Source organism: Lepeophtheirus salmonis, chromosome 8, assembly GCF_016086655.4.
Source record: "Lepeophtheirus salmonis chromosome 8, UVic_Lsal_1.4, whole genome shotgun sequence".
NCBI classification, from domain to species: Eukaryota; Metazoa; Arthropoda; class Copepoda; order Siphonostomatoida; family Caligidae; genus Lepeophtheirus; species Lepeophtheirus salmonis.
Genome location: NC_052138.2, coordinates 35,498,669 through 35,522,558, shown reverse-complemented (window position 1 = coordinate 35,522,558; position 23,890 = coordinate 35,498,669).

Genomic DNA, 23,890 nt, shown 5'->3' with positions numbered 1-23,890 from the left:
CAAACCCTCATTATTACTCTATGTCTTTCACACACACGCGGTTACTCAACCTTCATTAATTTTTAAGGAGTTCAGTTTTCAATGGAGCACCCTGTACTGCGAGTGGCATCGTCTCAAAAAATGTCAAAAAAGTTAGTTTAACAAAATAATACATACTGTATATTCTATATCATATACTCGTATGTGATTACTGGCACCAAGACAAAATAAACTGTATGCCGTAGACATACACGTATAAAATAATATTACTACTAAAAGTAATGCCCAAATAGAATATATAAGTTGACATGTGACATTAGAATATCTATTATGTAAATGCGACAGTTATAATAATACCAAATCTTTAATGGTGTAAGGAAAGGATAGAAAATATTATATATTTGAAAAGTAACTTAATGTTAAAATTATTTTATTTTGCAATTTGGGTAAAATAAAGGGATTATTTATTATGACATATAACTAATACATGTTATTGAATTGAAGTTATCATGTGATACACAAATACTTTATATGCGTATTTTAATTCATAATAAAGAATTAAAATACGTTTAATTGTAGAATTAATTGTTCAAGGGCAAATTATATTTATATAGGATATACGGTTCTAAATCGTCTAACTGTTATCCATAAAAAACCAGATTTGTAACTAAATATATATTATTATAATAAAAAAAGATGATTAATGAAGTCCATTCTTGACCTCTTACAAGGAAATGAATAAACAGACTCGTTAACGTAATATTATACAGAATTTCAATTTTTACTGATTTTCCAAGTCGTTACCTTTATTGTATCACGCAACCTTTCTTCCAAAAATAAACAGAAAAAGTCCCAAATCCCATAAAAGTTAACCAATTCTTCCAAACAATAGAATTATTGGTCAATAATTGTTTGAAATTGTTAACAGCTTAAAAATAACGCATTCTGATTCAATCATTCAATATTTAGAACGCTGATTAGGAGGGGGAAGGCAGACAAATCGACGGTTGATAACAAATATTATTATATTTTCGAATCGTTACCTTTATTGTATCACGCAACCTTTATTCCAAAAAGAAACAGAAAAAAGCTCAACCATCTTGTAGTTAGTCAATCATACCAACTGTTATTTATCTCTTATGTACTCCCATACTATTAGTGTCATATTTTTCTCTTAATTCTTAAAAATGAATTACGTAATATATATCTTATATAATATATCATTATAGTTGCATGTTAGTTTGAGAGTTTATCCGCTAATAAAAAGGCATAACCAGGGTGTTTATTTCAAAAATGAAGACAGATACAGGCCTTAGACATAGAATATAAGTTGTTCAAAATTCAGAATTACATGGCTAGACCTACATATATTACATTCTGATTCCTGGGCTCTGGTTGGCAACTCTCTTTTTCGCTAATAAGTTCGTTTTTTTTATAAAACAAGATACGAATTAAAAAAAGGGAATTAGGAAGATGATTAGTGAGTTTGTCTTAGTCTGTATCTTCATTATGGTTGAAAGAGGACTAATTATTATGTTGTCTATTGACAAGTTTGACTAACTTCTTGATCTATTTAAAGCATTAACAAGCATTGCAAGAGTTGCAACTTGTAGAAGCAAAAGGTACAAGACAAAATCAAAAAATGAGATGAATAATTTTAAATGATAGATTTACAGTACTTGGCATGATGATAGTGCAATAATTTCCTGTTCTCTGGATGAACAATAATTTAATGGTGTAATTACTGACTATTTAAGTATAAACCACTCAAATATAAGTATTACGTGCCACATCATAAAGTTCAAATACTCATAGTTATATTATCCGTAAATACATAATATCCATGTAATTTGAATGAATGAAAATGGAAGGACAGTATCAATAAATAGTTGATAATTAGAATGGCTAATTTTCTAACTGAATAATGCATTTCAAGACGAAGCTAGTAAAATTTGTACAATTTGCTTATATAAGTTGCAACTTTTACACAACATAAATATAAATACGACGATGGATCAACAAAGAAATTGTATTCCTGTCCTTTTTGGAAAAGGAACATATGTTTAATAAAACTTGTTTATTTGTTAATTTATTGAAAAGAATTAAATATGACGTATCAAGTCAAACAAGGAAATCGACAGCTGACAATATAATACATGAAGTATTATTGTATTAGCGAGGTAATGCCGTGTTTTATGTTATCGGGGTCGCAAAGTACAATAAAATTAACGACGTGTAAGATCATATTTTACCAGGGAACACTTAAAGCTTTAGGTAACACTAAAATCAATATTGAACGCGCTCTTTTTTTGTAGTTGACGGAAGTGCAAAATATGTTTCTCATATTAATAAAATAAGTGTAGTAAATTGAAAATTTAACAGTGCATATCATAGCCATTTCACAAAATAATTACATTTTTTTTTTGAAACCTTAACCATGTAGCAATTATCGTTTGATTGACATGGAATAAAAAAGTGATAATTTAATTTAAAAGTTACCATTATGATAGAAGTAATTGCTTGATATTTCTTAAGCGATATTTTACTAAATATATTGACAAAGGTAAATTTAATAAGTTATTAAGGCATAAACGTAACACATGTTAATAAATAATATGCTATAATATATTTGATTTTTAAGGTTTAATTTAATTAGGTAACTAAGACATAAAAAGTCTGTGCAGTAGTCATTTGTAAAAACCCAAAAGGTGTTTGATACAAATGATTCTCGAAAGCCCTAGTATGAAGGATGGCCTGTATTTTGGCTTGTTGAAGAAAATACAAATTCAATATTGATGAAGGGAGAATTTGTGCTCCTAATTTTGCTCCTTAGTGTTTCATATATTATATTTATGAATTTTGTAATTAATAAAATGTAGCCTTACTTCAGATAGTTATTAAGGTTTATTAAGATTAATAATTTATAATATTACAAAATAATAAAAAGCATGAAAAATTATGAATGAGGGATTTCTAAATTGATAATCATTAAACTTTAAATACTAAATTAAGCTATTTGTTTTAGCCTTCTGGTTCTAGTATTAGCTTCGTGTACTCTTAAATTATAATTAAGTGATTTAATTCTGATGAATGTTCGCACTGAAGAAAAAAATAACAGGACTTTTTTTTCATACTTTTGTTTTAAATAAGACCCAAATTGACAGATGAAATTAGGGACACGATCCAAATCATTAGGAAGATGACAAAAATCATCATTTAAAAGCTTACAGTAAATAAAAAAAAAAATCTGGGACCATTACATCACCCTTTGAGATATTTTTTAACCATGAAGAAAGGAATGACCCATCACGATATACTTGCAAGTGTTGTATATTTATCATTACATTTTCTTGCAATGTATACAGCCACAGAGCTCAGTCTTTGAACTTTGCAGTCCCATTTCGCATTCACAAAAATTTCAAATAATTTTGATACATGACATTATTTTATAAGTCAATCTGGAGGTTCAGCTCATCGATATATTAATTCATGAACTCTGGTGTTACCAAAACACCTTTAAATGTTTCGACAGTAAAACAAGGACTATTTGCATTTACTTCATCCATTTTTTGTGAAGGATCTTCTAAATAAAACTGCACATTTTCTCTAGGCAATAAAATTTTGATCCTAGATTTAACTTCAACTCGTCTTGGATGGGAATTATCACCGGATATACCACAAATTCTAAAAATATTTCACTTTAAGTATGTACGCGATCGAGTAAATTCATCTTAAATTACCGACTAAAGAAATTATCCCCACAATCTGTATTTAATCTGGCAGTCAAAATATAATTAAGAGGACCATTTTCGACTAAGTCAATGGGTTTTTATAGTTTTTATTTACATCTGTATGCCTTATTGCACAGGAAGATTACCTTACTTATTTATAATATCCATAGAATGAATAAAAACTTCTATTTTGTCTAACACGCATCGCTTCTCTTCCCAATTTATTCTAAACCCACATGCAAAGCATTTGTGAGCGGCGCTCAATTAAGTGGTACTCAAATACTTGAGCGGGATTGCACTCGCCATTTTAGAAAGTTATATAATCGCTCAAATTTTCCCTCATTTATTAAAATTTGTATTACTTTTTCCGTTACTGCATCTTATGAGATAACATCAGAAAATTTGGGTCTTAAAGAATAATTTTAAAGATTAGAAGAAAAGAAGGATGTAAGAATGTCTCAAGATAGGGTAGAATATTTTTTTCTATGCTGTATCTGTGGCTCCCTGCTATCATCGGTTGACGACTTTGCCTCTCATGCAGCTGGCCGCTCTAAGAAGACTCAGTCGTCAGTTCGATCAGAGACGCCTCCAGTTCCATCGTGTGTAGAGATTAAGTTGAACGATAAGTCTTTCTTTTTTGTAAACAAATTTTCCAAACTGAAATACGATGTCATTATATTTTTATTAAGTGAATTGACATAAGATATCAAAATCTCACGCATGCATAAGTTCAAAAACTTGAAACCCTGCGTTCAAGCTCAAACTAATTACCAGGCTTAACTGGGTGATAGTGCACGAAACCTGGTAATAACATGCCCCAAGTCAGTGTTTCCCAAACTTTTTGTGCCCAAGGCATACCAAAAGAACAATTAAATTATCTTAAAAGAACTATTTTTAAAAAAACGATCGGGAGCGAGAGTACCCTACAAATTAGTAACTGGACGGGAGCGCACTCAGGATTTCTTGAGCGGACTAAAGCTCTGCCCACATGACATTTTCTTTTTATCAAATGTTTTACACGAATTTAAAACATTGATCATTTTCTGAAATATATATGGATTTAGAATGTATAATGTTACACTGGATGCTGGCATGATTAAAAGATACTTCTTTTTAATGATTCAAGATAGCTTCTTGATTCAAATATTCGGACTCTGATATCTCATTCGACCGAATGATAGAATCCATAAGTGCCAGAACATTATAAAATGATAATGCATAATAAAATAAATATATATAAATTTAAATATAATTATGATGTTTTATACAGCCCCTTCAGCCCACCCTCCAGACACCCACGGTGAAGGCTGCTGTCCCTTCCAGTTCAGTCTCGATCCGGTCCAGTTCAGTCCTAAAACTTAAAATCCGTCCGAAGAACTGGTCCCAAGTACTGATAGGACCAGTCTTACCCCTGGACTAGACTAGACGGAATAGTAAAGTGTTGGGGTTTTAGTAGTTTACTAATCCAGTTAGAACGTCACACTCTCCAGCACTAGGTACCGGGAGAGGAGAATCATTATATAATATGGGATTTACCATAACATTGTATATTTAATGTATTGATTATTAGTTAGTGTTATAATATAATATAGTATTGTAAATGATATATTAATAATCAGTCGTCATCATTATTGGATCGTTCTAAACATAGTATTATAAAAACATCATCAAATTCCCTTATCAGTGACTTTTTAATTTGCTCCACTTCCCCATTCATTTCATTTTTAATGTTGCTATTCAAATCTGTAGGGGAAATCCCCGGAAATCAACCGAAACTCTCTGCGAACTCTTTTTGACAAATATACTTCACTAACATTTTTACATACAATAACTGTTTCTTCTACTCGCATATTATTTAACACAAATGTTAGTTGTATTTTCCCCATAATTCTCAACTTCGACCCATCGACACTTGATAATTGTTCTTCAACATTGTTCTCTAGCGTTTGAGACCATAATCCCATACTTGCAACAGTTATTTATGCCCCAGTATCCTTCACTGCTCCTATCCTTTTATTTTTTCTTTGTCTGTACGTTACTTCCAGAGACATTATTCTATCATCTATATTCTTCGTTACACCGTTCACTTTTACTGCATTAGATTTGAAAAATACTCCCTTTGATTTACACATTAATTTAAAATGACCTATTTTTTTACACTGATTACCCATATCTTCCCATATGCAGGACTTGATATCGAACTTGATCTTTTTGCCAAAGCTTCCTCCTGAATTTTACCCTTTTCTTCGCTCTGGAAATTGGATATAACCTCTAAAAGTGACAACTCAGGTGATTTAGAAAATAAATATTTTTTCATTTCTTCACTATTTATTACAATTATAATTAGTGTTGATATCCAGTCTTCAAATGTCATCTCCATTAATCCAGCATTTTCTGCTTGGCAAAAAAAGCACTCATCTTCACTTTCTTTCCCACTAACTAGACCCGTTCCAATGCTGCATTAATTTGCTTCTTAAGGTAGTTTTCAATAAGATCCATAATTTCTTTTAAAAAAATTTCTCCATCCATTTCGATTGACATGGCATGTTCTATCTTATCCAGCATTTCTGCGTCACAAAATGACTTAAAAATGCCTTTTTCTTTATTTCATTCTGATCCCCAAATCCAAGAGCTACCACATAATTATCCTATAAGTCTTCCAATTTATAAATTCTTTATATTCTATGTTTTCTTCAAGCTGAAATATAGATTTTATAAGTATTTTCATTGATTGATTAATTTTTGTGACACTTTCTTCCTCCAAAGATCAGTCTTCAGAATTTTTACAATTAAATGCTTTAAACATTCTTTCCACCATTTGATGGTGCTGTTCACAACACTGATTAAAATGATGTTGAGGAGGAGAGAAGCTTGATGTTTCATTAGATCCGAGACAAGCAGCCGTGAGATGAAGAAAATAAACTGAAATCCCACTCCATATACATATAGCAAGAACATATAAGGTGGAACTACAACGATGTCGATCCTCAATTTTACTCCGTGTCCAGCAAGGACTTACACTTAGCAAACCATCATTGTTATTATCCGTCTTTCACTCATGATTACTTTTTTCTTAGAGGTTCCCTTTCATGAATAAAATAGTAATTATATCAGCTTTGGAAAATAAAAATCCATGTTCAGATTACCGACTAAAAAATGTTTTTATACACCTCTGTTCATGAATCATTACCATAGTTGACATTTTAGAAAGAAAAAAAAGAGCGCGAGGAGAAAGTAGGAGCGATACATACGGTACACCTGAGTCAAGACTCTTGTTAATATCAGCTGCCTGACTTTGGTGGTGGTAAAAAGAATTTGTCCCTTGGAAATGAAAAAAGTGTCATCCCTTCAACTCAAGAACAATTCCTGTAATCCACGGCGCACGACAAGAGGGCGTACTTGGGGTATTTTAACAAAATAATTCACCTTTGTAGAGTTCTTCATCTAAAATATACTATTAAATTTTGAATGTTTTGAGCCGTGACTCAAACACATGAGGAAGTCAGCTATCGTCAAAGGGGATAGCCCGGTGGCGTGACTCTACTTATAGGTATCTGCTTAATATCAGCTACCTTTGTTTGGGGGGGGGGAAGGGGGAGGGAGAAAATGTATTTCTGCTTTAAAGAGTAGGACCATTTACATTTAAAATAGCTTTAGTGCAGACAAAATGATGTAATTATACTTAAATTCATATGTAGAGATTTTAAAACAATTAATAATAAAAATGGACAAAAATGCTTATTGCAGAGGGAGAAGTAAACATTACCTTGACCTATCAAATAATGGACATGCAACAACAGTTTTTCCTTTTCTAATTTTTAAAAGTAGTTCATTACAAACATGTCAAGTTCTTCCCATATGTAAAAATAAAATAAACCAAAAATGAACACAGTAACCCTGACAATAATTTGAAGAATGCTTGAAAGGAGAGCAGCTTAGCTCTCATGACGTTTATTGGATCAGCTGCAAGCAGCCGAGAGTGAGTGAAAATAGACACAAATCCCACTCCGTATATAGGAAAGGCATATAGGGTGGAATTACTCCGAAGATAGCCTCAATTCTATTACGAGTCCAACTAGGACTAACATTTATAAATCCTTGACAAATCCTCATTGTTATTCTGTCTTTCATGAGCGCACAAGTACTAGATATTATATTATTCTTCAAGAATTAATTCATAATAATAGGCTTGCAAAATCAAAATCTATTCTACCTTTAAACGACATATTTTTTCTACCTCTGATAATGTACGGATAATTACTTTTACTGTCAGCTCAGTATTTAAACACTTGTTTAAATATCGAGTTCCTGTTCAAATTGTTTGTCTTAACATTAAATTACGAGCGGAGGAAGTTTACTTCATTTCTGGCAAAATATTTTTTATAATGTCTTGAGTGACGTCACAAATTACATCACTAACCAAATGGGACATCATTTTGAAGTACTGTATTTGATATATTTAGTAAATAAAATGAAAATTTTTCCCCAAATAATGATTAAATATACTACTTCATCAAATGGCTTTACATATAAAAACAGACTGAACACCTGTATTTAATATTGCTTGATGGCAAAGATACACAACAGTACTTGAATTAAATCATAATAGTAGTATTTAATGCTAGACACAAGGAATAATCACGCAACCTACATGAAGATATTATCAAATATGAAAGGAGGGATTGGTTGAAAAAAGAAGGAAAAGATGAGGTAACCACATTTTGTACTCCATCCTTCATGAGGGAAAAAGAGAAAAACAGTTTAATACGTGATTATTCTATGTCTGGAGTTGATATGATCTTTGTAATGGAAAAAAGGCAAGGAAAAGGCGGGAAAGAGAAATAGTGTTCTACTGAATCAAGACCCTTGTTAATATCAGCTGTCGGATATATTATTCTTTGGGAGAAAATGAAGTATTGCTCATGTCGCGATCTTTATTGTATCACGCAACCTTTTCCCCAAGAAGAAGAAAAAAGGGGCCAAAATGATCTAGCCAAATAACCCAATCATGCCAACTACTATTTACATCTTAAGTACCCCCATACTATCATTATCATATTATATCTCCACAATTTTTAAAATGAGTAGTTACATATTAAATTTCATAATTTTCAAATTCTATAGTATTTTATTCGATGTTGTATTGTAAAATTGTTTTTTAATATAGCTATAAATTGTATTTCCATATGATAACCAAAATTTATTCATAGAAATAATAAAATAGCCAATATAGATATATATATGCGTCAAGGGATCAACAACAAATTGTGTTCCTGTCCTTTTGGAAATAGAGCATAAGTATTCATAACATATTATTTCGTTTATTTATCAAACAGAATAAATGAAATAGTCATGACGTGTTAAGTCCGGGGTACCGCCGTATGCTATAAAGAGGATAACTTAATACATTTAAAATATTATTCCTGCGGAAAAAAATATTATAAATGTGTTTAAATTTATATATTTTTTAAATAATATTCTGCAAATAGGTGAGAATTCTTCTTTAAGATGGATAAGTTAGCACCTCGACGACTCACAAAATAATGAACAAAAAATAAGTTGTTCTTTTCAACTGTCTGTACCACAAAATTAAAATATAAAAAGTTCCCGGAGATCAATGCACACAAACAGTATAAATGTGTATGTTGGTGAGATACTCCAAGTCCTTACCTTTATTGTGCATCGAAAAATTTGCTCTAAATGTTAATCATGTCGTTAGTTTTATTGTATCATTCAACCTTTCAACAGAAAAGAAACAAAAAAAGGCCGAAAATCAGTTAGTAGCTCACCATTCTTCCAAACTATGGAATTATTATTCAATAATTGTTGGGAACTGTTCATATATTTTAATAAAGGTCACGGGGTCCACTCTATATAGTGCTCTCTGATGTATACCATAAACATATTTGGTCTAAGAAATAACAAATTAGTCGAATTAATGAACTATTGCCAACGTGTGTATATATTGATGAACGTATATACAGGGTGCACTGTGTACAATGATCCCTGATGCATATACGATACATATTTTTGATCTAAGAAATAAAAACGTACTCGTATTAATGAAATATTGCAGGTGTGTTTCTATTTAGGATACGTGGATCCTAAATTTGTTTGTTTTTGATAGTGAGCGTTCTAGAGATTAAAGTACTCACTAGTTGTCGCATTATTTTAATTTTTTTTTCTTATGAAACTCTTTTATTATTCTTTCCTTCTAGAGAGAGAACACATAATATGAATTGGTAAAAGTATAGAGTAGTTACGTGCGAGTGTGCTCATGAAAAATGAAGAGTAGTACTGAGGATTTCTCTGAGAGTAATTATCTTCTATCCTATATATTATTAAAATAATTAATGTTTGTGTGTGTGATGTACGTCCCGCGTAGAAAAACAATGGTAAAAACAAATTAATTCCAAAAACGGAAACAAATAAAGACTTTAAACATAAAATGAAAGATTTTTCAGAATTTTAAGTTACGTACGTAAGGATATGTTTAATTCTGATCAGACCAGATTCCTGGGCTCTTGAGGGCCGGTTTGATTTTTTGCTAATAAGTTGAGTTTTTTTTTATAATAACAGATCGATTCCCCGTGTCTCAAAGTTGTTTTTTTTAGGTATGGGTTGTGAATTCGAAAATGTACCAAAAAAATAAAAATCCAAAAAACGAATTATTATACAAACAGAAAAATGATGAACGTATATTACATATGATTTAAAAAAAGGTAATTAAGAAGAGGATGATTAAAATGCAGGAATAAAACGGTAAAAATTTCAGTAACACACCTGCTTAAATACAACTCATAAGAAATACCACTCCGTTTATTATTATCCCATGCACAAAAAGTATCAAGGCGAAAACGTCACAAGGCAAAAGAATACAAGGCAAAACTAGGAGAGAGTGAAAATGTCACAAGGTAAAAGCGTTTGGGGCAAATAGAACTCTTCCGAACAAAAAATTTAGAAAAATTCACCGATAACAACTAAATAATTAGTAATTTTTATCTCACTGATATAAGGTCGGGATAGAACAGAAATTTATTCACATACTTTTTCGTATATTTTTTATTTGTATTTTTGTCGACCATAACCACAGGATATTAACTCGCACAATAGCTCTTTTATTTCGTTCAAAGGACTCTAATGGACTTAAAAAAGGAAGTGTTACATCAAGGGGACCTTCAAAAGATGGGCTGGAGGGGCTTTATCCCTCTCCCCCCCCCTAGGAAGAAAATTTTCCTTTTAACTAGAAAATGTAATATTTGAAAAGAAAATCCACAAAAAATTTATTTTTTGTGAATAGTTATGAATTTATGAATTAAAAAAAAAATATATATCATTTTTTTAGTATAATTTAAAAAAAATTTATTTTGAATTTTTTACCATAAATTCTTCAATTACAATTACAATTTTTCTCCAAAAAAATTAATTTTTTTGTGAATAGCTGTGGTTGTCTGAAATGATAGTTGTTCCATATAGAACGTAAAAAATTATTCGAACAATTGTGATCGATAAAATTATAACACAATTCAGTGATACTTAATTATACCATATATTAAAACTTCATGTAGGTAACAAACAAATAATTATGTTTGAAAATAATTATAGACTGTAAACTAAGCGTAAATATAATAGAATTTGATTTGTTCATATCTTTTGAATAAGAAACTTATTTAAATTACATTATTAATAATAGACGTCTTTATTATTTAGTATTATTGTAATGTTATTGGGTATAGGAATATACAGTAAAATCTTCTATAATTGTAATATCCTACCTGTAAACTTATTCAGACAATTATAATCGATAATATCATTACAAAATCAAATGATAATTAATGTAATATAATATTAAGACTTATTATTAGGTAACAAATAATTAAGTTTTTAATTAATCTTTTCTTCTATTGATAATATATTATTTTGTCTTGAATTAACAAAATCTTTACTTTCAACGTAAAAATATGCATACTCAAAACTAATACGGGATAAATATAATATAATTGTACCCCGTCAACACAAAATAAAATTTTCTCTTGATTCAGTGTGGACGATACTTTCTATTATTTTTTTACGCAACGGATTGGGTTAGAGATTTCTAAAAAGATGGAGCTGCAGGCTTTAAAAAACAACACAAACGAATAAGAATTGAGAATACCAAGGGTTTCTGCTTATCGTATTTTTTGAGAACAAGGAATATAGGGGTTTTTTTTAGTACTAAAACCCTTAAAATGGGAGAAATTATTTTTAAAAGCCCACTTTTTAGTATTTTTTCTCTTTTTTTAGTATGGTTAGGACAGTAATAGTTAACTTCGCATAAAACATATTCGTAAGAGGACAATTCGTATAAAACATTTTCGTATAAGGACATTTCCTATAAAAACAATTTCGTATAAAACCATTTCCTATAAATTTATGAAGAAACGGGGGCTTTATGATTTATCATTTTATACCCCGAATGTTTGTGGTGTTTTCGGGTAACGGCGATACTTAAGTAACTAATAAGAGACCCTTAACCCCCCCTCCTATTGTACTCCGAATGTTGGGGGTGTTTTCGGGTACAGCTGTGTCCCAAAACGGGATTCAACCCACCGCCAATATTTTAAGAAACTGCTAAGAGTCCCTTACAATACCCCTAATCGTACCCCGAATGTTGGGGGTGTTTTCGAGTACCACCGGATCCCAAAAACGGAATGCAAACCACCGCCAAAACTTGAAGAAACTATTAAAAGCCCCTAACAATCCCCCAATCGTACCCCGAACATATAGGAGGAACATACCAGATTATAGTTTTAAGACAATAAGAACCCGAAAACACCACCAAACATTCGGGGTACAATTGGAGGATGTGAGAGTATTTTAATTGTTTTTCAAGTATGGGGGGTCAGTTGCATCCCGTTTTGGGACCTGGCAGTATCCAAAAACACCGCCCAAACATTCAAGATACAATTGGGAGGGGGGATTGTGAGGCACTATTAATTGTTTTTTCAAGTATAAGCGGTAAATTGCATCCCGTTTTGGGACCCAGAGGTACCCGAAACACCCCCGACATTTGTAGTAAAATTGGGGAGTTGTGAGGGGTTCTTAGTAATTACTTAAGTATCAGCAGTACCAGGAACCACCCACAACATTCGGGGTACAAAACGATAATTCATAAAGTCTATGCCCCGTTTCCTCATAAATTTATACAGAAATCTTTTATACAAAGATACTGTACACCGGTTAGGACAATAAAATCATTTTATTAATCATAGATTATTTAAAATAGTGGATGCCATAATAAACCGTTTAGAACACTAATGAGAGGGGAAAGAAGCAGAAATATCGACAGTTGAAAACCCAATACATTGTAAATTTTTGTATTAGTGAGGCTTACGCTGTATTACTACTAAGGCTTTAAAACAAAATAGTGACACGAAGACTGGGTTATTAATATTTAAACAAGGTAGTTGAATTTTTTTGTTCGCTAGGGGCGTCGTATATACTTGAATATAGCTACCTAACTAACTACACAACCTCCATGAATTCACCCGCTTAAATCAATTAACAAAGGGAAATTAACTGTGAAGGGAAGAAAAGGTTGCTTACACCTTAAGCAAAAATGACATAAATGATATACCGAGTGCGTAATCGAAAACTAGACATTTTGATTTCGGAATTTTGACAAGTTTAATTTCGTAAACTAGGGAAATTAGGTTAACTAAACTTTATACAGATGTTGACATTTGTTGCCATTTCTAATCTTCAATGTGGCCTCTATCAAATTAGATAATGGTCTTGATGCGCTGCTGGAAGCTCTGACAGAGCTTCGAGATTTGGTGTCTCTATCTGGTAGGCCCCGGACTCAACATGCGGCTTGAAGGAAAACTTGATCGGATCGGCATCTGGAGAGTATCGTGCCTACATTTTTTTGGTCAAAAAGGACTTTGTATGCTGGTGCACCATCTTGTTCAAAGTTCGTCTCTTTCCGAATACCAACATTAAGTGTCTTTTTGACATTTAATAAGTCTGCCTACTTGCCTAAGTCCAGTATTGGATCTCTGTTGGTCCATGTTCCGCCCAAAGTAATGAATCAATCTTGATTTTCTTTTTGCAGGACATTTTTTGATTGATTGTCTTACTTTTTTTTTAAGCGAGGTGTCGTTAAACATAGTTTTGTCAGCTGATGGGAGGAATTATCAATTTCTCTCAATGTGTTTGTCTTATGCCTCTCTTTTATAAATATCCAGATTTCAACTACTCACACGGTAGTGATGTCATCTGTGGTATCATGAAAAACGAGATCTTGTGTTGAAGGCCATTTATCTGCTTAACCAAACAGACGCGTTTTGCTACTTTAAAAAAATGCTTGAGGTAAAACTATAGGAAAGAGAAGACAAGCTGGGTGAAATAATAATGAAAAAATATATATCAAAATTATGTTCAATCAATCCCACACTGTCGATCAAACAATGATGAGGGATAGGGCTTGTCTAAAGAATAAATTATTATTCTCTAAAAAAATCCGTTTCTAACAATAATATGATATATTTGTTGCTCTTTTTCTTAAAATTCCTTCATTCTTCTTGAAATTTAAAAAGAAATACTTAATTTTCACAGTATTTATTATTTACTAACGGAGTACCAATATTTCTTGGGATCCCCTAGTTTCAAAATGTGATTCCCATTATACCAAATGTTCCTTGTTAAGCATGATTGGTTAGTGACCACAAAGTGAAAAATAAATTATCCATTCCATATGTCTATTGGTGTTTAGTTCAATATATTATCATTTGTTTCAAGGATTAATTGAGTAGACTCAAATTGATATAAAGCTGAATGATATCTTTCAACCTTTTGAACAAAGAAGGAAGGAACAAGACCAGTGTCATTTTTAAGGGTGACATTTGGGGCACTTAGACCCTATGGTTCAACTTATAATACAGAGGCAAACCACATTCATGTACAAATTGGAGACCTAAAACTGACTGTACGATTTGATCCTCATTATTTTTACTTACGAAAGCTCATTACGCAACCAAACGACAGCTGAAACAAAATTAACAAGTTTTGTTTCCATCCCATGTCTTATAGAGTAAACATTTGGAGCAACAACAAAAAGGCAAAGCGATCTCCTCTGCACCGGCTTCAAAGACCGTTGGTTACTCCATCTGGACTGCCTACAAAACCAAGAAATCAGTACAGCCCTCTATAGCCAAAATGAACCAAATCTTGCGATGGATACGACCTTCATCGTCAAGAGCTGCATATCTGTTCTCTAGCGTGTCGAAATTATTGTAGCTTCTAAAGGAGGATGTATTGAATCAGGATTTAGCCAAATATAGTATTTAAATATGTCACAAATTGGTTTTGAGTTGTATTTTCATGATTCCATAACAAGTTTTGGATCCCCACTCCCTACATAATTGCAGCTGTTAATTGACTTTTTATTCAAAATTAAATATACATAAGAAAAGTAAAATAACTTGAATTCAAAATGATACTTTATTGATATATCACAATAAAGATCGTTCTGTATTTATACAATACAAATATTGTAACAGTCTTTGTAATTAGCAATGACGCATAAAAATATGGCCTGTAGGAATGTAAAAATAAAAGAATCCGACAATTAACGTAGCCACCCTTACAATTTACAGAATGTTTGGGAGTAGAGTGGCTTAGCTGTCATGACATTATCTTAGATTAGCTGCAAGCAGCCGTCAGAGGAAGGTAATAAACACAAATTGCCACTCCTTACATATAAATAATATATAGGCTAGTTTTTCAATATTTTTTTTTATTATTTCATCTTAATTCATATCATATAGAAGTACATATATATACAAACTATATAAATTATATAATATGGAATGCTCGGAGGAATTGCGATAAATTAACATAAAGTAGCATTTTAGCTTAAAAGTAGACCTCCTAGCCAAGATCTACAACTTAAATAATACAAACATTTCATTGTCTTGGCTGACGAACTCAGCTCACCATTAACTTTGGGAATCCTGATGTTAAAGACGGCATACCTTACAGATGCGCCAGTACATATCACTCTTAGGTATCATGTAAATACTTGTTTCTTATCTGTAAGTATCTTTGCGATATAAGCCTTTGTATTAAGCACAGCAAAGTACAATGGTCTTACTTTGGAAGACAGACTCTTATTGCAATTTGCTGAACCAAACAGAATTATCACTTTGATGTATTTTGAACCAACATCTTCCTAGATTAGCTGCAAGAATGTGATAATCATATATCGCAAGGAATCATAAGAAAAAAGAAATAAACACACATCCCACTCTTTATATAGCAAGGCTGGAATACTCCGAGTCGAACAAAGACTGACACTTATAACTCCCGAGCAAATCATCATTGTTACTCTCTCCCTCTTTTCATGAGCACACCCCCTGTTGGAATCTTTTGTATATTTGGCCATATTTTCATCTATTGGTAACCCTGATTATATTCACCTGTTTTCCCTCCAAAAAGTAAGACAGGTTTTTCTGTTATTTTAATTATATTATTCAATCGAAATATAGAACTATATACCAATATACGTGTGTTATTATTGTCCAGTGTTTTGTTATTTACTCTAATTTCACATGCATTGATTTCATAATCCTTGGTTATTGAAAGTAGCCTAAATCCTCACACCCCCTAATTAATACATATATTATACTTAAATGTTCCCTTCTCAAGAATGAAATCAAAATAAAAAAAGCTTGTTATGATTCCCAACTAGAAAAATCCACTACAGCTTTCAAGGACGGACCAATTTTACCAACCTCTGTAATTAGCTAATAATGTCATTCTCCCCCAACTTTTTGAGTATTTCTTATTCAATAGTACTGATAATAATGAACATTTGTCAAGAATATATTTTAAGCCATTTTGATCTATTGAAGTTATTTATCTATAAAATGTTTATGAGTAATGTAGCTGTTTGCATTTGAAATTTATATTGTGTTACGTAATACGTATTAATTTGTCATTTTCATCAAAAAAGTCAACAATTATACCCTTAATATATATTAGAAATATTCAATCATTGCATCATCTCATGGACGTAGTTAATGGAGGGGACATGCTTCCAAGATTTTAATGTGTAATAAGGCCTGATTCGCTTTCTTCAGTCTGTAATTTTAAAGGAATCTTTATGTCATAGGCCGATGGAAAGAAGAGGTACTACTAATAACAATTATCTCTAAATGAACGATTGTTTTTCTGGATTTTATTGTAGAAGATTTTTTTGAATTAATATAATGTGTATTTAATCTAAGAGTTCAACCCATTAACGTTTGGAATTTTAATGATGAGTACCAATAAAAAGTGACTGGGGAAAGAAATACAATAGGTCCAAAATCAATTGTTACTTACCCAATTCTCTTCAATTATTATTTAATGACTAATTACCTGGAATTGTACACAGGTTAACAAAAGTTAATTTGGATTTAATCAATCAAAAAGTAGAAAACACAATATCTGAAAAAAATATATATATTTATATATTAGTTTTTTATATTAGTGAGATAAAACCATTGGTAGAGATGATATTTTTGTAACGAAAAAAAGTGCACTAGCCGAAGGCTGGAGTGATACATATGGTACTACTGAATTAATATCCTTTTTAACATCAGTTGTCTATTTCATGATTTTTTTGGAGGGGGTGGGAAGATTTTGAATTACTGCTATTAAGAAGAGAATCTTCTACCTATAAAAAAGCATCAATGCACGGAGAATATTTTTTTTGTACAATTATATTTCAACACCTATTCAATATAAGCTTCAATCATATTAAACACAGGCATTCACAAGTAAGGAGACAGGGAGTTCTCGTCATTTATATTTATATTTTTTTTTTCGATCCAGACCAATATATTTAAATAAAGAACCTTCTACATATACAAAAGAGTATTAATTCACGGAAAATGTTATGATTATATTTAAATTCATACATATATTTTATTATACATTTTAAAACAATTTAACCCACCAAGAGGTGAGAATGCTTACTTCAGAGGATATATTAACACCACGTCTACCTATTAAATTATGAACAAAAAAGAAGAAATACCACATGCAACAACTCTTTTTCCTTTTCTAATTTTTATTAGGGTGTCTTTTTTTTTCTTTACAAATTATTCAACCCTAACCATAGATAATAATATGTAACCAATGAATTAATGATTGAGCTAAGATAAAAGTTTTGAATAAGAAAAATACGACAAACCACTTTGTTTTAAAGGGGAGACACATACAGTTAACTGAAGGACAAGCCTGTAAAAAACCCATTGCTGACTCCTTCTGAAAAATAGTTTTCCTACCGTGTGATTACTGGAAGTGTGAGCTTTTTTAAGAAACGACAAACTTTGCTACTTTTGTAGGGAAGAGCAAAAAACAACTTCTCACATTGTATATGAATGTAAAACACTGCAGCCAGTATATGACACATTGGCAGAAGAACTAGAAGAGATTTTTGGAAGGCCGATAAAGCGACAGGATTTTTTTGTACTAATATCAAAAAGTTACATAAGCCAGAATGGAGTAATCGTAAAATTACAGTACTGAGTGTATACAATCAAAGCAAGGAAAATGGAAATTTGGGGTATGTATTTTAAACATTGCAAGAAATTATTTAAAAATTTTAATGGACTAGGGTTTTTACTTATTTTGTTTCTTTTTTTTTGTATCGTTTTATTATTCTTGGAAAATTTATATGGTCTTTATATTTTTCTTTGTAGTTTGATACTTTTACTGTTTTTGAATTGTTATTTATTGACACTAGAATAAATTGATACAGGTTAAAAAAAAAAAATAATGATTCAGAATCAATAGAAAATGCAAATGAATCAATCATTTAGATCGAATTGTGTAGGGATTCCTATGTATCTGATCTAGTCCTGATCGACACACCTCTATGCGGAGGTCGTCTAAAGCTCTATAATTATTATCAAAATGTGTTTGTCATTGAAGAAGCTTAGTAGATAATTGCATAATATTACAGCATTAACCACAATCAAATATATTTATTATTTTTTTGGCAGTGTGGGTTCGGCAAAGTGTCCTAGAACCATTTTTTTTGTTGTTGGCTTATTGTTTCCATTGTAACATTTTTAAGTTTAATTGAATATATCTATATAAAAAAGTTTCACCTGCAATAGCTTACATTAAGATAACAGTGGCTTCAAGTAATATATTTATATTTAACTATGGGTAAAACCTTTTTACAACATAGCAAGACCTAATTTGTTTTTAACAAATCAACTTCTGGAACTTTATTTCTCGTGTATTTTGTAAACATTGGCAGCTGAAATAAAAACACAATGTCAATTATTATTTTAGTAGAATAACGCCCTGCTGATAGAAGATAAGAGTAGGAGGATCAACAGCTGGAAAATAAAAAAGTAAATGTTGTCTAAGTGTTGTGGGGATGCCATTGCGGTGGGAAGAATAGACAAAGAAGCACATCGTAAATTTCCATATTAGTGAGATAACAGCGAGTCATAAATATATTATAACTTTTCATAAAATATATAGGTAATTTTACCTTCTTCTATTCTTTTTTTTACATATATTTATATTTATTAAGTCTTCTACATTCATTTGAGCGTAGTGACAGCAGCAACTAAGGATTCATTGCTTTCCAAATTTACTACTAATTAATTTTGGAGGATATTATTTAGTCAAATTTATTCATAGAAGTTGCTTACAAATTAATCTTCTATATTAGTATATCATATTCCTTATGGTGAAAACCTTGATTAGAAATTGTATGGATGATAGCCACCACTCAATAATCAGGACACTGATTAGGCAAAAAAAAAATATATTTTTGTTAAGCATTGTCAGCTGACAACATAATTGGTTGGGGAAAAATTATTTTGGTTTTTAGCTTCATTTCAATGCTTAAGAAATAGTGTTACAATCATCCAATTTAACCCAAGTGTGCCCTGTTCTGTTGGATAACCTGTTTTCAACGAGAATCCAAATTCATGATGTCCTTTTCGTAGAAGTCCTTTTCCCTATTGGAGAAAAAAATGGACAACCAATTTTCAAAGGCCTCTATTAAGGCCAAATTTGTACCCCCAAAGCATGTTGGGCATAGACAGGAAAAGGTCTTTGTCACTTAGGGTGAGTTTTTGACTGTAAAAAAAGATGCTACAACTCATGTAGTCCTAGGATTGATGGATAATAGCTTCTTATTCCCTCTCCCAGAGCTTCTGGCCTGTCATCAAAGATGTGTGCGGCCTGGCATTGTCTTGATAATATTGTCTTCTTGTCTCCTATTCACCAATTCTGGCTTCTTTTTCGATTGTCAGCTTCAAACGGTTCATAGTAAAGGGCGAAAGTGAGCGAGAAAAAAACTCACTCGAACCACTGTTGCGCAACACGAACTGAAAGACTATCGGTCCCGTATACATTGCAAATTTTCTTGATCACTTTTCCTTTCAGATAGTAAAAAAGTAAAATATGGCGGATTTCTTCTTTTGATACCTCCATACTCGACGCACGATTATTACCAACTGAACAGACCAAACGCAATACTGTCCAAAAAGCGTTTGTAGTATATACTCACACCTTTACATCCCTAGATCGTATGATCCTATCTGACCAATAATGAACAAGATAAACTTAGATAATAAAAGTACGGGAAATACGAAATTACTTTTTCCCAAACGACAGACAAACATTGCTTTAAAAATATGGATGATAACTCCAAACAAATGCTACGCTATTTACAGGTAGCTACTCAATACCAAGTTTAATAGAAATACAAGGTTATACAATAACGCGTGTACGACTGATGTTTGACTTCTATCACGCTTTTTAATATTGACGTCATAGTGTATGAGTGGTTGTGTGTATTGTCAAAATCTGTTTTTCTTTCCCAGTAGTCGGTACAATATATTAAATTGAAAATTCTAGTAATAGTGACGTCATATCGGTATGATACATCAAATTGAAAATTCTAATAATTGATTACCTGATGCTCAATACTACACTTGCATGTTTTGTCAAAAATTTGTGTGTCTTGCCCAGCAGTCGGTATGATATAACAATATTACCTGATGCTCAATACTAAAATATTCTCTCCCAAAGAATGATAATATAATAAAGTCTGATAATTTTTTTAAAAATGATTTGATAAGCAAAGGAATACTTTGCTCTCTATAACCTGGTTGAGTTCTAGAATGCTCATTGTTAAATTTGGATACAGTCAAAAAATTGTAAAAAAATCCAAACATACAGAAAAATTAATATAGAGAAATTTAAAGCCAACTATGAATTTCCTTAAGACTAATTTCCGTCTCCCCCAAAAAAGAGGAAAAAACATTATGAATTATAAATTCATTGATCAATTTGAGAGCCTTTGCTATTTCCTATGTCAATTCATAATTCATTTTTTATAGCTCTTTATATACATATAAACCTCATGTCGTATGAAATTTCTTAGAACTATTTATCAAACACTTAGTAAATCATATATTATTAGATTTTTATTAGATTCATCTATTTATAAAGTTCTAGTTTTCGGAAGGGCAAAAATGTATTTTAATATTCTAGTATGAAAAAATAAGTTTTATATGTTTAATTCATAAAGAGAATCGTTAACCAGAATTATTCTATTAATATAAACTTAGCACTACAATGATCTTTGTAAATTTAAAAAGTGGATCAAATCGTGAAAAGATCAGAATTACAATTTGAAACAATATTAACATTTGATATTATAATGTACCAATACGCATAACATATGAAATTTATAAACTAACTAGCTGTAGCACCCGGCATTGCTCAGAGTAATTAAGGGTCGGCTCAAAGGCAAATTTAGCATAATAAATTCCCACAAAATTATTAGTGTAAAGGTGGGTTCACTAAAGTAGTTACACACAATTTAGCGCGCATTTCTTTTTCCTTTTTATTATTATTGTTATGTAGAAAATTTCGGAAGATATTGTGCATAATGTCTGCCAGTCGGTAAAGAGGCGTCTCTGCCAATTTGTCCCGACTAAAGACAAGCACATTGAATGATATATCGTCAATTGTAGTCCAACAATATTACACATGCATAAAATGTAATAATATATATTTCGAAACATAGTCTAGGAGTAATTTATATTTTTTGACGGGGGCTCTAATTTAAGAAGGATAAAATAAAGGAATATAATTGTTTATTGTTTGGGCATCATAATTGCTGAAAGTTAAAAATAAATACTTTCCGAATATTTATTCACCAAATTATATAATATAATATAATTTACGTAGTAATAATTATTTTTAGAGGTATGATGAATTGCAATCTAACAGTTACACAAATAATTATTATTCTGCTAATACAGTTCACTTTTTATAAATAAAAAGTGTTCAAATATCAGAATGCATTTTTAAATATGCCTTGTGCTAATGTCAAAGTGTGCAATATTTGCAAGGAATTGAAAGTACCCCAGTGAACTGTGCATCGAATGAAACGACATCATATGAGGGGAGAGGACCTTGCCCTACTCATGACTTAAAATGTTCTTTACATTGACCAAAGCAATTTCAGCCTTCATCTTCATCGTTTACATTTTTGATTACAACATAAAGATGCTAGGGCCATACAGGACCGTGATTATGAAAGGAGGGTATGAAGAAGTGCTACATCCTATTCTTGTTATCAAATTTTGACAAAAAGACAACGTTTTTGTCCTGCAATTTTGTTTTGTTTTTTGTGGTCATTTATCAAAAACATTCTTTTAAAATAATTAAAGTTTCGTCAAAAAAAGTTATACCCTAACGCTTTTCCAATTGATGCTTGACTTCCACCACGCTTTTTAATAGTGACGTCATAAAGAATAAATGTTACTAAGAGTAGCTATATGTCACCTCCTTGACTGTTACTGTTAGAGTACCGCTTTTATTCTCGATGATGTCAGAACATGTGTGTATTGCCTAGTAGTCAGTACGATACATCAAATTGCAAATTCTAGTAAGCCTGATTACTTGATGGTCTAACCTTGTATTTCTATTAACCTTGAGTTAACTCACCTTTACTCCCCATTTTCTTTAGCAAACTCACATATTACTACGCAATACTTATATCCATTCGTATGACGTGTTCTATCTTCAAGAATGAATGAATAATTATAAGTGCAAAAGAGAAGAAAAAAAATGGGATAACTAATGAGTATTTTAAGTCTCTCGAGCGCTCACTAACAAAAATAAACAAACCAGTTTTCATTGTATTCTAAATATAAAACGCCTGCAAAAGTTAATTCATTTTTACATACCAGCGTATATGTATACTTTATTTAAATCGTGACATATACTGAAACTGCATTTGAATTATGATATACATAAGAGAGCAATGACAAAAACTAATAGAAACAGTTCCGCGCTTGGAATATTTCATAAATACGACTAGATTGTTATTCCTTAGATAAAAAATATGCACATCATATTCATCATTGATCACTATATACAGTAAACCACCTATACACGTTCGAAGCTATATGCACACGCCCACAATAGTTCATTAATACAACTATAGGGTTATTTGTTGGACCGACGAATAAACTTTGCATTATAAATATAGATGAATAGTTAATTATCGGTACCAAGAATTTTACATCCAATCTGGTCTTGTTGTAATCCGTAAATTAACTGGGATATTATGCAGCCCAAGATTAATATAAATAATTCTTGCTCCTGAAATATGAAATCAAATTATATTAAATGTAATTTCATTTTGATAATATCTTGTTTAGGATTTATTCGTATATTTAGTCATTTTTAATCGAAGTTTAGTGAATTTAATTAATTTTTCTCCTTAATGGCGTTCCTTTGTCTTCCTTTTGATTATTTAAACTCTTTTTTTTAAAATGTAAAGACTGAGGGGTGTTCTTGTAGTTACAAAATTATAATATTTGAGCTAATATTTTATATATATAATTCACGTATGATACTAATTTGATTTCCAAAATTTGTATAAATTAATGAATAATTTATAGAATTTTTTATTAAAAATAAAAATTAAATGTTTTAATTGTAAGAATAACAAAATATATCTTGTTGACACGCCAAACTCAAATTATTCAGATAATTTAACAACATGAATTTATTTTTTCTCGATATTTATATTTATACAAGTATTTGTAGCCTTGTAGTTGACATTTACGAGTGTTAAACGGATGAAATAGTTAATAAAATTA